This window comes from Rhinatrema bivittatum, chromosome 3 (assembly GCF_901001135.1).
Source record: "Rhinatrema bivittatum chromosome 3, aRhiBiv1.1, whole genome shotgun sequence".
Classification (NCBI taxonomy): domain Eukaryota; kingdom Metazoa; phylum Chordata; class Amphibia; order Gymnophiona; family Rhinatrematidae; genus Rhinatrema; species Rhinatrema bivittatum.
Window position 1 is genome coordinate 75,837,421 of NC_042617.1, and position 19,462 is coordinate 75,856,882.

The 19,462-nt window shown below is 42.2% G+C and overlaps 1 long non-coding RNA gene across 1 annotated transcript in view; it reads left to right on the forward strand.

Annotated features, from left to right (window-relative positions):
* Window positions 1-19,462, forward strand: part of LOC115086917 — a 157,935-nt gene that overhangs the window by 15,734 nt on the left and 122,739 nt on the right. The window contains exon 2 of the long non-coding RNA XR_003855365.1: window positions 5,153-5,249. This is a non-coding gene — a long non-coding RNA (uncharacterized LOC115086917). The remainder of the gene's footprint in view (window positions 1-5,152; window positions 5,250-19,462) is intronic.

Consider the following 19,462-nt stretch of genomic DNA (forward strand, 5'->3'; position numbering starts at 1 on the left):
ATCCTCTCGACAGGCGTACTATTTTGGCCAACAAGCGACCTGACTTATTCCCATATTGGAAAACTTTATGCGCCCCACCCTCTAGCATCTTCTGTGCTCGCTCATGTAAAAGGGCATTTAAAGTACGCAATATGTCATCATAGTCAGCTTAAACTTGAGGCGTATTTTGTTGAGCTAGCCTACATTTAGCCTACCCCAGCTGACGTTCTAAGTGAAGTATATTTTTAACCAACGCCTTGGCTTGGGCTATCATATAGGAGGTAATTTCTCCCCTCATTACTGCTTTACTGGTTGCCCAATATAGCCAAGGGTCATTTTTGTGGTTGGAGTTATGACGTTCATAATCACTCCATTTGCTCTGTAGGAATTCTTGGAATTTGGTATCCCCACTCATATGGCTAGGGAATCTCCATAGTCTAGAGGTATTCTCCCCTGTGTTATCTCCTATATCTACCCTTATTAAAGCATGATCAGAGATTTCTATGGGTCCGATTTTCACCTGCTGAATCCTGGAGAACTTAGAGGTAGACACCAGAACATGGTCTATTCTAGACAGAGTGGAGTGCACCTTCGAAACATGAGTATAATCACGTTCTGTCAGATTTAGTGTCTGCCAAATATCAAGCAATTGAAGTTCAGCACACAAATATGAAATTCCCTTTCCAGACATATCGGGAAGTATCGTAGTGGAGTGAGATTTATCGATACTAGGGTTGTTTACACAGTTAAAGTCACCCAGCAAGATTAGTGAACATTTCATAATGGGTATGAGCTTACTAACTAGGCCTTGGAAGAACGAGTGTGTATAAGAGTTAGGAGCATAGATATCACACAGTGTTACTTCCCAACCCTGTAGTTTACCTATCAAGATAAGGTATCTGCCCATTTCATCCGATATCTGATGTACCAGATCAAACTTAAGGTTCTTGTGGACCAAAATTGCTACTCCCGCTTTGCGTCCCGAGGCCAGAGTATAATAACACTGTCCGACCCATTGTCTCTTCAGCTTGATGCTTTCTGCCGCTGATAGGTGTGTTTCTTGGAGGGCTGCTATCCCCACTTTCTGCCTCTGAAGGGCACTCAGTATTTCTTTGCCGCTTAATAGGTGAGCCTATACCTCCCACATTCTAAGAAATATACCGTACTGTACCTATCTAGTAACTAGCCTAGTGGTGTAACTATCCAAATACTCATTCCAAATGCCCACATTTGGAATGAGTATTTGGATAGTTACACCACTAGGTCCAGGCTGGGGGCTCACTAGCCCCCAGCCTGGACCACCGACCCAAGGCAAACCAGGAACTCTAAACTATAAAACCCTTCATCCCTGCTGCGATTAGACTGTCCCTTCCCCCGTGAAAACTCCCACCCTCCCCCCACAACCATACAGAACATTATACTCATATTCGCCCGGAAAAAATCGGGCGGGAGTTCCGTGGAGTATGCGTTCGGGTGCTGACCCCCCTCCGAGAATGGATGTCAGAACAATTCAGTAACAGCATGCAAACACTTATCTAAACCCAATACCAGTTAGTAACAGCCAGTAATCGTCTGTATCCCCGACAGTGAAATGAGAAAATAAAACATTTTGCAGACCCCTGTGGCCATTTTACAACATCCCACAGAATTAATCAAACAGCTCTCTTCAATTGTGATAGCGTACCAGGAGGATCACCAGAGTCCCCTGACCCTTTTCCAGCTCAAGGAGGACAGGATGGGTGTTTTAGCCATTCAGTCGCTTTAGCCGGATCCTCAAATGTGAGCACCCTGCCCTCCTTCCAGATTTTTAGCGAAGCTGGGAACTGCAGGGCAAGCCTGATATTTTGGTTATAGAGGTCATTACAGACACTGGAGAAGAGATGCCGCTAGCCTGCCTCTGCTGATGAGAAGTCCTGGAAAATGACGACTATGTTCCTTGTATCTCAAATCCTTGATTTTTCGTAAGGCAGTGAGAACTATCACCTGATGTGCCCAGTTAAGGAACCACACAATGACCAGCCTCGGGCGCCTTGATATCCAATTTCCATACCAAGGCAGGCAGATTTAAAGCGCCTGGGAGCCAGTCAGCCAGAAATAACTGTAAGTCTCCATCTTGCACTTCCTTGGGGATGCCTAAAAATTTTAAATAGTTTTGGCCAAATTTATGTTTGAGCGCCGCAACAACTGCCGCAGTCAGCCGTGCTACTGCCTCGTCATCCAGGCCCGCTCCCTCCGACACTCTCCGGCTGTTGGCCATCTTTGGCTCCGCTCCACTCGATTTTATTTTATCTTTCTGCAGCAGCTTTGCAGACATCTCCAGCCGGCTACAATTCGCCAGCCCAGGTGCTCTAACCTTTAGCCAAGTGGGGCTCCTCCTATTTCGCGTGGATTGAGGTCTGGGTTCTTAAAGTTGGCAGGTTTTGGAGGATCGGCACCCGGAGCCCGATGAGAGCATCTCACCAGGCTCACCGCATCACGGGACTCCGCTTCTTAACTGTTTTTATTTCATGGCACATTTTCAAGTTTATTTTATCCTTGAGGCATACCAAACCAAACTTCACATAAACCCCTCTCCACCACCCTGACTCTGTTCAGTTCTCTCTCACTACCCCCTTCCTCCCAGCTGTGTGATCTCTCTCACTACTCCTCAGCATGATACTTTCGTCGGCTCCTTCCCCCATTCATTCATTTCTTCCAACCTTCTATATCCCCGTATTACTAAACCCATCCCAGTGCTTCATCTACGCTGTGTGCTCCTATCCTAGTGCTCCATCTCTACCCAGTGTCCTCTCTGTCCTTTCTTTCTGGTGTCCTGACATCCCTCCAGCCAGCACCTCCTCTCTCTCTACCCATTTTCTAATGCTCTTTCTCTCCCTCCTCATCCTAATGTCAGCTCTCTTTCCTGTTCCTAGTGCTCCTTCTCCCAGCAGCAACTGTCTCCCATTTCCCTCCTCCCAGTGACCTCTTTCCCCCCGTCTCTTCTCTCTCCAATCCTAGCACCCTCTCTTCCCTACTGATCTCTCAATTCACGTCCCTATTCCCCCTAAAATAATTCCGTTTCCAAGTGCTCCATCTTTTCTCCTTTGTTCCTCTCACCACCCAGTGTTCCATCTTTCCCCTTTTCCCTCAACTCCTCCCTCAGCCCTAAATTTCTCCCCTCCATCCTTTTCTCAGTCTCCTTTCCCTCTCTCCAGCCTCACCTCTTCTCCCAGACACCTGCAGGACTGATGGCATCTCCTCTCCGGTGGAGCCTGGAAGAGTGTCAGGGTCTTCACCAGGACCCATTGCTTCTCTCTAGTCCAATGCATCCTTCCATCCCCCAAGAGTGATCCATCCTGGTGTGCTATGATAGTGGTCTTTCTGCCTTCCCCCACCACCCTAAAAAGTAAAAAGTTGGCTTGAGGTGGCAGGCAGACCCCATCCCACCCCAGCCAGCAGTGTGAAGCCTGTGTGCAGCATTTCAACCAGCGGGCATCATGAGCATTTTTAAAATTCACAGGCCATGCTTTTCTCATGAAATTAGTACAGCCAATCAGCCCACATCTTTTAAAAATGCTTGCAGTGACTGTCGACTGAAATACTATGCACACGCTTGTCTGCTGGCTACCGGGATGGGGTCTGTGTGCCAGTTCAAGGCAGATTTTCAGAATGTTGTCAGAGGGCTGAGGTGGAGGATCTTGCTGGAAGGGATGGGAAGAATCATGCTGGGGGTGGGAGTGGGGAATGCAGCCATTATCACGGCACAGTAGGGACTTTGCAATGGCACACTGAGAACCATTGGTTTAGTCCATTCGGTCTACCCTACCATCTCCAATATGTCCTCCACCTGGAGGAACATGGTTACCTTGTAAGAATCCAGGTACAATAGGGGAAATGCCCGCATCAGGACCCACGTCTCTATGTTAGCTTTTTGTTCTGACAACTGCCAGACCAATCAATGAATCCTACTGTCTTACTCATAGGAAACAGGTATTCAAAACATTACAGTATAGGTGTATTTATACTGTATAACTCAAAGAAGTAATGCAATTTTTACATTTACACGCAGGTAAGTGAAATATAGTATTTCTGCACTAACACTGCAGTGATCTAACATCCTGAGAAGGATCCTCCTTTTTTTTTCCCAACATTTTTGAGGTTACGTGAAATTATGGGCGATTCATAACAGCAAAGATCAGAATATACTTCTGACAGTTAATTTGCTGTTTCACTTAATCCAAGATGATTCCTTTTATTGCAGGATGAGCCCTACAGACTTATGCAATTTGCCTGCGTTTTGTAGGTTGTTTTGTTCAGCTGCTTTTAAAAAAAAAAAACAAAAAAAAAAAATTTAGCTCCATAATAGTTACCTTGATGACTAAATTAATGAGGACATCTTAGTGGGCTTCTTGTTTGGCTACAACGAAATTCCATTGCTGCTTTGAATTTCTGTGTTAAAATTCTGGAGCATTAGGTCATTTTAAAGGATTTATAAGTCCCAGACCTGAATTTTAAACAGTTTTCTAATTTTCCCTTTCACACAAGTGAATGGATCTATAAGAATGTCAGAGAGTGGACAGTAGGGGCAGAATGCAATAAATGTTTCAACAGTACCAGTGGAGCAAGGGAGGATTATAAAGCATCTGATATGCTTTTTAAAAAGGTCATGACCATTTGAGAAGTGCCTGAAAAAATGTACCAAAAGTCTGTTATGGAGGCTTACAATTAAAACAAGGGTGAAAGCAAAGGACATGATATGACTTCCTTTTAGGAACGTTCTTCCTCTTTGTTTTGGAACCAGGACACAAACAGGTTTGGGTTTCAGGGAATTGCCTATGAATAATGCTCAGGCAATATATTTACACACCTGGTGAAGGACCTGGAGAACTTTTTTGACCAAAAACAGTAAAAATAGCAGACCAGGTGAAGGTAAGAGTCTCGCTGGAAGATTAGACTAACAGTGCTTCAGTTTAATATTTAAGTAGCAATTTTTTGCACATCTACAGGAATTCTTTTTGTTCACTTCTTAAATATATTGATATGAGAACATTGCTAACATAATTCTTTGCAGTTTTGCTAGGGTTAAAAAAAAATGCAGGACTTTTGCCAAATGCTAACATCTGGTTGATAGAAAAATCAAGGTACATTCCGCTCAGCTTAGTTAAACTGAGGACTGAATGATTTTGTTTTTCAGATTTCAGCTTTAAAGTTCATTTGGAGGGTAGAGGAGGAGGAGGAGAAGGAAGACGACCGGATGGGATATTATGGCATAAAAACCATGTTGTCCCCATGTGAGTGCATGACAAAGTCTCATTGTCTAGGGCAAGTTGTAAATAAAAAGTGAGAAAAGTAGAAGCCCAAGCACGGAAGACTATATCTAATCAGACAATATGCACTTCTGAACAGCATCCATTCTTTGGAACCATTTGTAAGGGGTTACCAAGGCAGCCTCCAAAACCCTCTCTCCTTGGAGATGTAGTCACATGTTTCTTAGTTGATTGTGGAGCAGTTGCTGATTTACTAGGTCAAAGGTCTCAGCCAGATCAATTAAAAAAAAAAAAAAAAAGGTTCTCTAGTCTACTCACTACAAGAGGAAGAGGATGGTTATACTGATTGGACTGTGAAAAATATTTAATTCTGTATATATTAATGCCTGCCAGCTGCCAGAGTATTCTGAAACCTACAAATAACACTTCTCTATCAAAGAATGGTTGAGGATCTCCTGATTAAGTTGAATTTTTTCTCCCCCCTGTTTTTCTTTTGTAGGCACCCTGGTGTGTTTACATATAGCTGAAAGCTTTCCAGGTCACAAGGGTGGGTTAATGCTGACTAGATGAACAGGAAGCATCACGTTTGATGATTATGCTGGGTTCCAGTTTATCAGCATCAGAATTTTCACTCTGATGAGTTCGAAAACCTCGCTGATTGAGACTGACTGACTCTGGTTCTTTCAGCACAGGAGGAGCATCAGGGTAGGAGTCAGAGTTCAAGTCAGATGTCCTGATGGATTAGATATGGTTAGAGTCTTAGATACTTGACAGTACTTCATTTGGTAATGTAAGTATTAGGTGCACTAGCAAGCATGGACAAAAGACTGACCTGTAACGATCTTAATGTGAGTTACCTGTCCCCAGAATACCCAAGCAAGGTTTCTATTAGTTCAATAGAGGTTGCAGTAATGATGTAATATTATTTTGGACTTGGGTCAGTTTGCACTGATTCAGAGTTAGGAATCAAATCAATGTTGGTGTTATATTTATACCAGATTAGAAACAAATTATGTGCATTGAACCAATTTCCCCTGACTATATTTTCTGTCTTTTTTTTTTTTTTTTTAATATTAATAATGTGTACTTCATTTAAATTTTGCTTTCAAACATTCTCCAATTTAGAGAACAACTTTCCAAGCCATTTATGCAGGTAAATGGACATTTTACACAAGTAAATTTGCAGTCTGCAAATTGCCCACCCTCAGTAAAAGGACATGGGTTCTCAACACAGGTTGGATTTTTTTCAGTCATATTGAGGTGAAGGCACTCCTTGGGGCATGTTTTGGGTGAGCTGGCTCTTTTGCAGGGCTCTTTTGCAGGGCTTTTTTCATTCAGTTGCCTTTATGTAATATGTGCAATATTTTATTTTAGCCTATATTGTGCTCTCCAACCCAATTTATCCCGGTCTTGTACTTGGAGTTCTTACTGTTCCTCTCCCTGAGTACTTAATAAGTGAAGTCGGTAATACATTCTCTAAACAACATTAGCAGTAAAATAAATAAGATTTTATTTTCAAATCTAAGGGGGTCATTTATCAAAATGCGATAAGGTGTCTTCGCATTAGTTAAGGGCTTATTGCATGCGAAAAGCCCCGTTAATGCATGCGATAGGCCTTTAACGCATGCGATCGCATCATATCGTATGGTGCGATGCAAATTCAGAAAATAGGAGGGGTTAGGGGTGGAGAGTGGGCTGGGTTAGCCTGTCTGCGAAGAGCTATCGCACAGCTGTAACGCCGATTTTAACTACACCTCTTTGAATTGCGTTAGGCTGTGTGATAGCTGCTGTGACCGTGTGGTAAAGTTTCATCGCCATTTGCGATGTCTCCCGTAAGTCCTATTTCAGGTGAATTGACGGGGGGAGAAAGAGAGAGAGACTGGCCATAATGTCATGGCCCAGAGGTAGGTATTTGTATCCCTATGGTAGGCCCATCTAGTAACTCGAGGTGGGGTTTAGGTAAGAGTGTAGGGGGTTAGGGGCCACTTTGACATTCTACGTGACACCTACGAACAGAACAGTGGTCTCTTGTGAAGATTTGCTGGCCTTCGGAGTGAGGAAACTCACTCCAAGATGAGATTTGGGCAAAGTTCTCTCAACGACCTTGCCCAAATCTCATCTTGGAGTCAGTTTCCTCACTCCGAAGGCCAGCAAATCTTCACAAGAGACCACTGTTCTGTTCGTAGGTGTCACGTAGAATGTCAAAGTGGCCCCTAACCCCCTACACTCTTACCTAAACCCCACCTCGAGTTACTAGGTGGGCCTACCATAGGGATACAAATACCTACCTATGGGCCAGGACATTATGGCCAGGCTCTCTCGCTCTCTCAACAATGGTCCCCTGGTGGTTGAATGAAGGAAATACAACAGGTCTGGCACATCGCAGAATCTGAAAATGGTATCGCAATTTGTGCTAACTTAGCTCTTCGCACAGGTAAATGCTATATTAGCATAACACACGCCCCTTTTGCTATCACATGCGGTACTTACCTCATTTTGATAAATCCTGGCCTAAATGTGATATTTTCCCTAGAAAATGTATCCACACAGAAAGCAGATACTAATGTTCGCAGGTACTTTTTCTTTCGAACTTAATGCAAAGCCCACGGATAAAATGTACCTGAAAATTATCCCCAAAGGGGTTGATTTTTGAAGCACTTTCCATTCATGGATTATCCAGCTGAAAATATGTACTAAATCCGAGTTTGCTCTTATTTTCACCCACAGTAGGAAGTGGCATTCTGGTGGCAGAGCTGTGGTGAGGAAAGGATTTTCATGCATATTTTTGATTTTCAAAAGGATATGCATAGATCTACATGCACAAAGTTCCAATTAGGTGTAACTTTGTGCGTGCATGTCTGCGCATGTACCGGAGACACACACACAAATTTTCAAAGCCGACTTATACACACATAAGTCAGCTTTGAAAATTCAGGCTGGTTTCCAGGGACAAAGTGCTTGCAGACTGTAGCCCCATGCAGACTGTTTCAAAATTGCCCTCTTAATGTATTGGAACAAAATCTCTTCATTTAAGCTTTACATGTCAAAATCTGAAAGCTCTTAAGAGGGATGTCTGGGGGAGAATAAGGGAAATATTATAATTTCCCATTGAAGAACACTGGAAAAATGAATGAAAAAGACAGTTAAAAAAGTAGTCCATTTATGACCAATTAAGACATAAAGCTGGAGTGCTAACCTTTCTACAACCTATGGCATCAGACAATTTGCAATGAAAATTTTGTGTGTGAGCGAGAAACTGAGTCTGCATGCTAAAATGCCATTTACAGTATGTACTCAGTTTTAGCTCATACAAAAAATTGTCTTCAGAGTGATCACATATGAATAGGGTGCATGCTAATCCAAAAATATTAGTGTGAATGTAATGGATTATGAAATCCCCATTTCAACCGGCCCAAGTAAAAGGGAAGAATAGCATAGGGGATGTCATTCCCCATCCCTCTGCACCCCCATCAGCACCAGTACAGTGCACGACAGCCCCAACAACACACTCATTCTCCCCACTTAAAACCATCACAATGGGGGTTTGATGGCCTCACAAAACACACCATTATCTTAATCCCTACATCAAGACTCTCCTAATGAAAGCATCACCACGAAGGCCAAGTCCCCCTTCCAAGGTCAATCCCTTAACCAATCCCCATAGGCTGGACCTCTCCCAATGAAAGCCTCACTGTGATGAAGGCACCACCCAACAAATGCACCCTTTATCATTGGAGGATCTCTCCCACCCCTCCAGAATGATGCCTTTCAGTTCTAGAGAGCTTTCCTTTTAGCACTGCGATTGCCTACTGAATAATGCCTGGTGGCATCATTCAGCAGGTTGCACCAGTATTTAAAGGCAAACCTGACTTTCCCACCAGGCTGACCAGGCAACTGCCTAGATATATCATAGTGAAAGGGGCATTTCCTCTGTCCTAGAGGCATTTTCTTCCAAATTCTGCTCAGCCCAAGTGGCAGAGTTCCATTTGGAACCTTCACTCCACCCCCTTAAGGATGCAGGACCTTGTCAGCCAGTGGCATTTAGAAAAGTATACAATAGAATTGCTGCCAGTCTGCCAATGTGTTTAGTTGATTTTAAATTATAAAACTGCCTTATCTTGTAAGCCCAAGTTGGAGTACATTTGTTAGCATCAGAAATAATAATAAATAAAAACAATATGTCAAAACAAGGATTAACAACATCCTACTACAAGACAGGAAAAGTAGATAGATTACAACCCAGCAAAAATTAAATAACATAAGCAGCATTACACATAGTATAAAGCAAATCAGCATAACAATATCATATTTAAAAGGTCCCTAAAACAGGAAGTCTGTCTAATACTGTTGCGCTGGATGTGGACCCTTGGCCTGGCGCAGGATTGGTACGGCCCTCTAAGGGATCCCATAGGGCGCCTGCCGTCAGAAGGCGAGCTCACAAGGAGACAGAGGCAAGCTGGAGATTCACCAATAACGGCTGGGGGGTTCTGCGGTTTGAACCTTTGGATTCCCGGGCTCCCTGGGCTTAGGTGGGCCTTTGGGGGTCTCCCAGAGAGATGGTGGAGAGGTGTGCGTGGCCGACTGTGAACAGACGAGCTAGACTGGAACAGAGAATACTGGAGACCACGGGTACAAGGCAGGAATTGAAGGTCCTCCGGGCAGTGTAGACAGTGCCTAGTGGTCTAGCTCGAGGAAGGCCGCAGACAGCGTCAAGGCAGGTAGGCCTGGTGGTCTCAGGAGAAGCAAAGAGAGTGTCCAAATGGAGCACAAGGGTCAAAGCCAGGATATCCTTCCGAGGATGGTCAGCCAAAGTAAGGGTCAGTTGCAGGTATCAGTTTAAGTGTGGTCAGAGGCAAGCAGAGGTCAGTTCCAGGTATCGGTGCAAGCGTGGTCAGAGGCAAGCAAAGGTCAGTACTGAGTATCAGTCCGAGAAGGTACAACCTGGGTTGCAGAACGTGGAACAAACTCAGGAACGAAGGAACACAGGAACAGGCGCTGGAACACAGGAGCAACGCAGGAACACAGGGACAGATGTGGGAACACTAGAACAAGCACGGGAACACTGGAACAAGCACAGGAACTCAGGAACAAGGACGGCAACTAGCTCACACAATGTGATGACCCATTTGCCAAGGCAAGGAATGGAGGGCTGAGCCCTGCCTTTTATGTAGGGCTCAGGTGACATCATCGCTGGGTGTCGCAGAGCGGTTTCCTGCCGTGACACCTTTAAAGGTCGGCCCTGTGCACGCGTGCCTAGGGACTGACTGCAGGAAGGTGTGGCGCGGGCCTCTCTGTGCTACAAGGAACGCGGAGCACCGGAGCAGGAGGCAACCAGGTCCAGAGTTGAGGAGCTAGGAGCCCGAGGGCACCGATGGCTAGCTACGACCGCGGGAGGGACCAGGGGAGCAGTGGAGGCTAGGTCTGGAAGGTGAGCAGGGCTGGTCACAGCCCTTGTGCGGCCGGGGCGTGCAACAAATACTACTGATTTTGAAAGCTTTACTAGAAATACACAGTGCCATTCAGATACATATAAAAGACAGTCTCTTCTCAATGGGGCTTATAGTCTAGATACGACAAACATATATGGCAAACAGATGTAACTTCCCCTTTCCCCCCAGCAGGGATACATAAAATAAAAACCAGGTGCCAAAGGGTTGGGATCCTGTGCACCGGTGAATGGGTTCTTAAAAATGGTCAAACAGATGGTGGAGTAGACTGAGCTTAGAAGGACCTCTTCTATATCAAACAGAAAATCTCCCCTCTGTGGACAAGCAATTTTCTTACTTCCTTCACCTCTCGAGACTCATAACAGACTATTGGCTCTTGTACTTTTTGCGAACACAAACCCTGGCACAAAGAGTCAGTCTGCAACTTTATTGATAGTTCCAGTATGGCCAAAATTTATTAGATAGAAAAACACAGGATGTCTTCATAGATTGAAAACCCACAGTACTCCACAGTAAAGTGTATAGAAGCTTTGGCTTCCTTACAAAAGGAATATACTATCTAACTGAGGAAGTTCAGAGAGATTTAGTGAAGAAATTTTGGGCTTCAACGCCCCATGTGGGAGAAAGAGATAGGGTGTGCCTGAGTCTCTATAAACCCCACCACCATCTTAGGGTATGGATTTTTGTTGGATTTTAGTTAGATCTCAGTGGTTGTGCTTTATGCATTTTTGCTAGATTCTACTGAGTTGTCCTTCTTGGGTCAACCATTTGACTCATCTTTTTTGCTGTGCGTGCTCTTTAATCCATTTTTGTAAACCTTCCCTGTGAGAACCTTGGTATCCCTTCACAGAGGGATACCAAGGGAAGATTCCGCTACTCTCTATCTCACCTTACATGGATAGATCAGTTAGTGACCCAATGCAGAGGAGTTCCCTTTTTGAGTTGTTTTTTCCTCAGTGATTATCTTATTTATTTAATTAATTTGTATACCACTTAGACCCAGTTCAAAGAGGTTCACGATATGAACATAAAAAGCTCACAAGGACATTTTTCTACCCTTCCTGACTCTTATTTAATTTTCTTCTTTTGAGTCAGAGACTATTTTTATTTCTTTTGGGACTGAGTGTCCAACCATTGGAAAGTAGAGGTGTCTTTCTCCTAGGAAGAATCTGAGGAGTAGGAATTTCATCAAGCAAAATGGATTCCTGTCCATCACCAAAGAGTATGAAGAGTCCATCACAAACCTTTGAAGGTATTGTTCAAAGGTTTTTACTGACCCAAGTGACCTACATTTGGGAGAAAAGTGCCCACTTGGTGCTTCCAGAAGGCATCTAAGATATTTAAGAAGACTGCAGGAGAGGTGAGAGAACTGGACTTGTGTATTTTGATAAGTATTTTGGACTACGTTCTAACCATTGTACAGTGGGGAGAAGTTTCAGATAAATTTGGGAGCTGGATTACACTTTCTTCAATTTGAGTAATTGAAAAAGGAGAAGGAGATACATTGTTAAGGAATTGGCTTCCATAAATTCAAAGATTTTGCTAGAAGAGTGAGGTCACATATTTATTAAGCTTTATTCTTCACTCTTATTCATCAATTTTATTTAGCAACTAAGTGCTGGAAAGAATCTTCAGTCAATTTAATCAAGTATCAGTAAAGGAGTTGGAAACTACATTCCCTGTTGCCCTTTAGTGTGATTACTGTTGCTATAGACTGTGGAGATTATCGGTGCTGTTTACAGAAAGTAGAAAAGGGCTGTGCACTTTGGTAAAATGCAAAAGGGCTTTGAAGCTATGCATCCCCCCCCCCCTCCCCCCAACACACACACACACAGGGAACCCTGGACCTCAGAAGTAAAAGCTATTCATGGAGAACTGGATGCAAATAGGGTCTATTTTATTTCTATGGGCCTCTGGGTCCAGTATCTGGGTCCCATCCCACTCAGGGATTACAAAAGCATATACCGTCTATAGCAAAACACTCAAAAACTCTCAGCAGCACCAAATTCCTCCTCAGCATATGGAATTAATTTTCTGGTAAAAAATCCCAGTGCAGTCCATCAATGCAAAATCAATCGCTTATTCTGATCAGATGTTAGGATGAGACTTCCAAGCACCTGCTATTCTCTTTGGCGGAAGTCTTCATGATTCCTGTCAAGGACTTTTCCAAAGAAAGCTAGGCCTTATGTCTAATATCAGTTAGGTTTATTGCCTACATGACAAAAATATGTAATCTCCACTGGATTCTGAACCTGTGAGAAAAAAACCAAACAGCAGGCAGGCAGAAAAAACTGGAATCAAAACAGCAGAACAAAAAAACACAAGCACTCTAGGTAAAGTTAACCTTTTATACTTCTAGGTATAGGGGTATAAAAGCATAGTCTCCAAATTTCATCAGCTGATTTACATAGGTAGAGGCTGAATGACAAATAAATATGAAGGGAGAAACACTAGTGGCTATATGGGCCAGAATTGGGACCTGGATCACACAGTCTATAGACAGTGCATTTATTGCAGAGAAATATTTAGGATTTAATGTCTTCCTGAAAAAGTTGTGTTTTTAAACTGTACTTAATTTATGATCAGAAAGGCAGCATGACACACTGAGTCAGAAAGTCTGTCCCATGTATATGGCTCAGCAAGGTGGAAAGCACAGATTCAGAGTTGGCAATGGAGGAGAATGGCACAGACAAGAGCAACTTGCCCGATGAAAGGAGTTCGTGAGGAAGGATATAGGGAGAGAGAAGAGAAGATAGTTAATGAGGAGCTGCAGAGTTAATGCATTTATAGGCGAGTAAGTGTAAAAGGTGGGCTGAGTGGTGGTATATTATTCCATAAAACACACACACACAATCTTATAAAAGCAAAACTTGGTTTACTAAATATGTTAAAAATTAGCAGGAAATTGTATAATCAGCAAAAATAAACAATATCAAAGTGAATATCAGTAATAAATAACAACATCATAACAAGCATTACATTGCTTAATTAAGGCAAATAGTTATTGCAACAACAAAAATAGAAATAAAGAAAAGTCTATACAGGAAATACTTTCCTTATAGGCCTTTCTTTCATGAGATAGTATCTTCTCAAAAATGAAAGACTGTATGCGCTCAGGAATTCTATAGAACAGCTGTTCACTCTATGTCTGTGGGCCAATCAAAGAACACTGTCAAATGCAGATCCTTATATTCTCAATTTCTGGCTTTAATCCAACATCTGCAAATTTTAGGTGTTCTGACTTGCACTCATAACTCTGATAGTAGCCAGCCATGGCTCATTAAGTTATGGTTAATTAAAACTCACAATTACACTAAGATTTATGGCCCTGTTATGGCTGTTAAGGAGGCATCCTGTGTTAGACTCTGAATACTGGACTTCACCAGCCTTATCACTTAGAAAACCAAATGTTAGGAAAAACAGTCCCCTGCATTGTCTTCAGCTCATTAGTACTGTGCATCTAAAAACAAAAACAAAAGACAGCATGCTACAGTTTCAGGCCTTCCTTATGCTTAAGCTATGTGCAATATACATATATTGATCCACATTTATTATTGGTGATTGGTTTGATCCACTATCAACCCTACCTTCACATACAATAATCTTCCAGGAATCTAATTAATTACTAACTCCCTAAAATAATTTTAACACAGTAAGAGGAGCTTGAACTGTATGTGGAAGTGAAGAGGAAGCCAATGTAGCAAATTGAGATGAGGGATTTACATGGTTATAGAAATGTCGAAGGAAGATAAGTTGTGGATCTGAATATTGAATAGATTGCAATGGAGAAAGATGGTTCAATGTGAGAACAACAAAGAACAAATTGCTGAAGTCTAACTGTGAGGTAATAAGAGAGTAGATGAGCATTTTGTTAGCATGCTCAGAAAGGAAGAGACAATTTTTAGTGATGTCAGAGAGGAAGAAATGACACATTTTAAGAAGACAAGAGAAGCATCAAAGATGACTCCAAGGTTATGGGCTAAGGGAACCAAACTAATAAGAGCACTATCTTCAGAAAAAGAGGAGTGACGAAAAGCAGGTTTGGTAGATAGGCAAGAAGTTCTGACTTAGCCATTTTAATTTAAGGTGGTGTTAGGACATCCAGGAGCAATGACAAATAAACAGGCTGGCATTTGGGACTGGATTCTTAGTGAAATTTCTTGTGTAGCGAGATAGATCTGGGAGTCATCAGCATAAAAGTACTACTGAAAACCATGGAAGGAGATCAGAGTCCAAGTCAAATGTAATGACACTGTTTTTGAATCTAGAGTTGAAAGATTAAAGAGAAAAAATTGGTTTGGGTTTTTTTTCCTACCTTAAAGTAAACTGAAAACAAAATTCATTTTTAGTGTCAAGTTACTCTGAGGCCAATATTTAAAAAGATGAAAAACAGAGAACTTGTCTAGCTAACTTTAGATAGATAAATTGTCAGGGACAATAAGTGGGATGAATATCCCCAAATAGTTATCCTGCTATCTTTAACAGTATATCTTTAAAACTAATCATCTATCTTTAAATACTCTTGGTTAGGTTTTAACATCATCCAGGTAATTGTAAGCTTAACTGGTTATATTAAAAAGAATATAGCCAGTTAAGTGGTGATTTGTTGTTTAAACCCCCCCTCCCCCCCCCCCCCCAATCTCATGGGTCTAATGGCTCAATTTCCTGACCCCTGACCCATTGTCAAAAAATGATCCCTGCTGGACCCGTACCACTTTTCTTTTTTAGGAAATATCTGGAGGGACTTGGGAGATTGATGGGGCCTGGACTGGCAGGCCTATTTTTGTGACATTGGGATGAGGGTTGGGGAATCGGGCCACCAGGCCTGCAAGGCAGTTTTTTTTTAAAAAAGAGATTGCCTTTTCACTGGCTATATTCTTCATTGACTATAGTTCTTGGATAACTTTAGACCTCCTTAAGGCTGTGTTTAGAGAGAGCCAAATAACTCTGTCCTGGAATACCCCCAAAGCTCCCCTTATTTATTCAGCTAAATTTTAGTTGGATAATGACATATTTGGCTAAAATTTAGTTGGATAACTGCCATCGATATTCAAACACCAAAAGTTATCTGAATATTGGCTTCTTTACTGATAAGACACAGCATAGATAAATGTCTTATTTATTTATTTAGCCGATTTTGTATATCTTCATAAGAACATAAGAAAATTCCATACTGGGTCAGACCAAGGGTCCATCAAGCCCAGCATCCTGTTTCCAACAGTGGCCAATCCAGGCCATAAGAACCTGGCAAGTACCCAAAAACTAAGTCTATTCCATGTTACCATTGCTAATGGCAGTGGCTATTCTCTAAGTGAACTTAATAGCAGGTATTGGACTTCTCCAAGAAGTTATCCAATCCTTTTTTAAACACAGCTATACTAACTGCACTAACCACATCCTCTGGCAACAAATTCCAGAGTTCAATTGTGCGTAGAGTAAAAAAGAACTTTCTCCGATTACTTTTAAATGTGCCCCATGCTAACTTCATGGAGTGCCCCCTAGTCCTTCTATTATCCGAAAGAGTAAATAACCGATTCACATCTACCCGTTCTAGACCTCTCATGATTTTAAACATCTCTATCATATCCCCCCTTAGCCGTCTCTTCTCCAAGCTGAAAAGTCCTAACCTCTTTAGTCTTTCCTCATAGGGGAGCTATTCCATTCCCCTTATCATTTTGGTAGCCCTTCTCTGTACCTTCTCCATCGCAATTATATCTTTTTTGAGTTGCGGCGACCAGAATTGTACACAGTATTCAAGGTGCGGTCTCACCATGGAGCGATACAGAGGCTCCGTTTTATTCACCATTCCCTTTCTAATAATTCCCAACATTCTGTTTGCTTTTTTGACTGCCTCAGCACACTGAACCGACGATTTCAATGTGTTATCCACTATGGCGCCTAGATCTCTTTCTTGGGTTGTAGCACCTAATATGGAACCCAACATTGTGTAATTATAGCATGGGTTATTTTTCCCTATATGCATCACCTTGCACTTATCCACATTAAATTTCATCTGCCATTTGGATGCCCAATTTTCCAGTCTCACAAGGTCTTCCTGCAATTTATCACAATCTGCTTGTGATTTAACTACTCTGAACAATTTTGTGTCATCTGCAAATTTGAGTATCTCACTCGTCGTATTTCTTTCCAGATCATTTATAAATATATTGAAAAGTAAGGGTCCCAATACAGATCTCTGAGGCACTCCACTGTCCACTCCCTTCAACTGAGAAAATTGTCCATTTAATCCTACTTTCTGTTTCCTGTCTTTTAGCCAGTTTGCAATCCACGAAAGGACATCGCCACCTATCCCATGACTTTTACTTTTCCTTGAAGCCTCTCATGAGGAACTTTGTCAAACACCTTTTGACAAAGGTGTTTGGCAAAGACAAAACTACATCTACCGGTTCACCTTTATCCACATGTTTATTAACTCCTTCAAAAAAGTGAAGCAGATTTGTGAGGCAAGACTTGCCTTGGGTAAAGCCATGCTGACTTTGTTCCATTAAACCATGTCTTTCTATATGTTCTGTGATTTTGATGTTTAGAACACTTTCCACTATTTTTCCTGGCACTGAAGTCAGGCTAACCGGTCTGTAGTTTCCTGGATCGCCCCTGGAGCCCTTTTTAAATATTGGGGTTACATTTGCTATCCTCCAGTCTTCAGGTACAATGGATGATTTTAATGATAGTTTACAGATTTTTACTAATAGGTCTGAAATTTCATTTTTTAGTTCCTTCAGAACTCTGGGGTGTATACCATCCGGTCCGGGCGATTTACTACTCTTCAGTTTGCCTATCAGCTCTACCACATCTTCTAGGTTCACTGTGATCTGAATCATTACCCATGAAAATCTTCTCCATTAGGGGTACCTCCCCAACATCCTCTTCAGTAAACACCGAAGCAAAGAAATCATTTAATCTTTCTGCGATGGCCTTATCTTCTCTAATTGCCCTTTTAACCCCTCGATCATCTAGTGGTCCATCTGACTCCCTCACAGGCTTTCTGCTTCACATATATTTTTAAAAGTTTTTACTGTGAGTTTTTGCCTCTACAGCCAACTTCTTTTCAAATTCTCTCTTAGCCTGTCTTATCAATGTCTTACATTTAACTTGCCAACGTTTATGCTTTATCCAATTTTTGAATGAAGATCTTTTGGCTAAAATAGCTTCTTTCACCTCCCCTTTTAACCATGCTGGTAATCGTTTTGCCTTCTTTCCACCTTTTTTAATGTGTGGAATACATCTGGACTGTGCTTCTAGAATGGTATTTTTTAACAATGACCACGCCTCTTGCACATTATTTACTTTTGTAGCTGCTCCTTTCAGTTTTTTTTCTATTTTTCTCATTTTATCAAAGTTTCCCTTTTGAAAGTTTTTAGCACGAGAGCCGTGGATTTGCACACTGTTCCTCTTCCAGTCATTAAATCAAATTTGATCATATTATGATCACTATTGCCAAGCGGCCCCACCACCGTTATCTCTCTCACCAAGTCCTGTGCTCCACTGAGAATTAGATCTAAAATTGCTCCCTCTCTCATTGGTTCCTGAACCAATTGCTCCATAAATCTATCATTTATTCCATCCAGGAACATTATCTCTCTAGCGTTTCCTGATGATACATTTACCCAGTCAATATTGGGGTAATTGAAGTCTCCCATTATTACTGCACTACCAATTTGGTTAGCTTACCTAATTTCTCTTAGCATTTCACTGTCCGTCTCACCATCTTGACCAGGTGGACGGTAGTATACTCCTATCACTATAGTCTTCCCTGACATACAAGGGATTTCTACCCATAAAGATTCAATTTTGTATTTAGTCTCATGCAAGATGTTTATCCTGTTGGACTCTATGCCATCCCAGACATAAAGCGCCACACCTCCTCCCGGGTGCTCCTCTGTCATTGCGATATAATTTGTACCCCGGTATAGCACTGTCCCATTGGTTGTCCTCTTTCCACCATGTCTCTGAGATGCCAATTAAGTCTATATCATCATTCACTGCTATACATTCTAATTCTCCCATCTTACTTCTTAGACTTCTGGCATTAGCATACAAACATTTCAAAGTTTGTTTTTTGTTTGTATTTTCATTCTGCTTTTTAATTGATAGGGATAAGTTAGAATTTTTTAGCTCAGGTGAGGTTTTAGTTACAGGCACTTGGATTATTTTTCTAATTATTGGAACCTCACTGTCAGGATGCCCTAATTCTAAAGCATCATTAGTATCCTTTGAAGATACCTCTCTCTGAACCATGTGCTGCTGAGCGACTGTCAGCTTTCCCCTTTGTTCTAGTTTAAAAGCTGCTCTATCTCCTTTTTAAAGGTTAGCGCTAGCAGTCTGGTTCCACCCTGGTTAAGGTGGAGCCCATCCCTTCGGAAGAGACTCTCCCTTCCCCAAAAGGTTCCCCAGTTCTAACAAAACTGAATCCCTCTTCCTTGCACCATCGTCTCATCCACGCATTGAGATTCCGGAGCTCTGCCTGCCTCTGGTGACCTGCACGTGGAACACGGAGCATTTCAGAGAATGCTACCCTGGAGGTTCTGGATTTAAGCTTTCTACCTAAGAGCCTAAATTTGGCTTCCAGAACCTCCCTCCCACATTTTCCTATGTCGTTGGTACCCACATGTACCACGACAGCTGGCTCCTCCCCAGTACTGTCTAAAATCCTATCTAGGTGACGCGTGAGGTCTGCCTCCTTCGCACCTTCGTTTGTATATACATCACATATACATCTTATTTCAAGTGTAGGCGTACTTTTAGTCCCCTATTAATACTTGGACAGGT